We start from the raw sequence: 2,347 nt of genomic DNA, 5'->3' as shown, positions 1-2,347 counted from the left end.
AATGTATAAGGTTGAATGTATAAGGATGAATGTATAAGAATGAATGTATATGTGGATGAATTTATTCTAAATATAATCCTGAATCCGAGGCCGAAGTTTAATAATCCTAAGCTCAGCTCCTGGAATCCCTTCTTAGTAAAATATCTAGGGGGAAATATTTAGCAAATATTAAACTAGTATTTTTATAATTAATATAATCCAGGGTCCATGGGAACCAATTAGATTCTACTTCAAAGAGGGGAAATATTGGAAAAGCCCTTTAAACATTTCTAAACTATGCTAAGAAGAAGAGAAGTGTACGGAGGGTAACAAGATTACAAGTACTTTAGTCGTAAGTTCGAGTACCCTCCATTTATATGTAAAGAAGCATGTCCCAGTGACAGCGGTCCCCTAAAAACCTTTTTTTAAAAATTTTAAAATTTTTAAAATGCAGTTTTTGAAACATAAAAATTACACAATTCTGTTTACGTTTGATAAGTATCAACCCCTGTTTTTAATTTAATATATACATGAAACCAATATATACAACACATATTAACCCCTGTTTTTAATTTAATATATACATGAAACCAATATATACAATACATATTAACCCCTGTTTTTAATTTAATATACACATGAAACCAATACATACAATACATATTAACCCCTGTTTTTAATTTAATATATACATGAAACCAATACATACAATACATATTAACCCCTGTTTTTAATTTAATATATACATGAAACCAATATATACAATACATATTAACACCTTTTTATCTGTATTCTATGTTTTCTGGTTGAAATGTGCTAATACAGGGATAAAGGTGGAGATTAGAATGATTGATATATATTGATGAGAAATTATACTAACTGGACCTTGCAATACAACCCGAAGAAAAAGTGAGAACGGAAACGTCCCGGAGAATTAGAAATCTAACTGTGAACTCACAACTGCATTTGACAATCAAACAACAAAGAACTTATTTTTATTTTATTTTTACTTCTACAACCATATAATCTTATGTTTTAATTTTTATTTCCCCTTTCATGTTCTCCTTATGTATATCCTCCTACATATTCCAACCCCTCAACCCCCGTCCCCCCTCCCTCTCTTCCCTCACAGCTCCCTTTGCTTTTTAAGATTCCATTTCCCTCTTTGTAAATTAATGAGATCTCACCCTTTCAGTTCATTAGCATGGATAGTATAGATATACAGATAGATAGCTAGAGGTAAAGGGGAACGAAGAGTGGTATAAATTATTCATACAGAAATGGATATCCTGAATGTATAAGGTTGAATGTATAAGGATGAATGTATAAGGATGAATGTATAAGGATGAATGTATAAGGTTAAATGTGTAAGGATGAATGTATAATTGAAATTATCAGGTGTTGATAAGGGCAGCTAATGAGGGGACACAGAGTTCATTAACTCAGGGATATAAAGAATCTAAGTATCCATTCTACAACTTTTATTTTATCAATGATAATATAGGACTTCATTTTTTTATCTTCCCAAGAAAGTGTTGTACACATATTGATCAGAAGAGATGTTGCAATTGTATTCACTTAAAATAGTGATCATGCTAACAAAAAAAATTTCAAAATGGAAAAATCCATAATTCCACAATAAAGGTGGATGAAAGGAAGGGTATAGAAAGGAGAAGAAGGTGAAAAGACACAGAAAGAGAAAAAGAAGAATAAAGAAGAGGAAATTCTAAATACATAAAGGAGAAAAAAAGAAAAAGAGGGATCGTTTAGAAACCTTGATAAATCTGCCTTGACTATTGAGAACTCTTGATAAATCTGCCTGACTGTTGAGAACTCTTGATAAATCTGCCTGACTGTTGAGAACTCTTGATAAATCTGTCTGACTGTTGAGAACTCTTGGTAAATCTGTCTGACTGTTAAGAACTCTTGATAAATCTGCCTGACTGTTGAGAACTCTTGATAAATCTGCCTGACTGTTGAGAACTCTTGATAAATCTGCCTGACTGTTGAGAACTCTTGATAAATCTGCCTGACTGTTTAGAACTCTTGTTAATTCTGCCTGACTGTTGAGAACTCTTGATAAATCTGCCTGACTGTTGAGAACTCTTATTAATTCTGCCTGACTGTTGAGAACTCCTGATAAATCTGCCTGACTGTTGAGAACTCTTGTTAATTCTGCCTGACTGTTGAGAACTCCTCATAAATCTGCCTGACTGTTGAGAACTCTTGTTAATTCTGCCAGACTGTTGAGAACTCCTGATAAATCTGTCTGACTGTTGAGAACTCCTGATAAATCTGTTTGACTGTTGAAACCTAAGTACTGAGCACTCTGGAAGGATGAATCTTATTTTCCAGTTAACCCGTGGAC

This window comes from Eurytemora carolleeae, unplaced genomic scaffold, assembly GCF_000591075.1.
Source record: "Eurytemora carolleeae unplaced genomic scaffold, Eaff_2.0 scaffold142, whole genome shotgun sequence".
Classification (NCBI taxonomy): Eukaryota; Metazoa; Arthropoda; class Copepoda; order Calanoida; family Temoridae; genus Eurytemora; species Eurytemora carolleeae.
Note: the sequence above shows the minus strand (reverse complement) of the source record.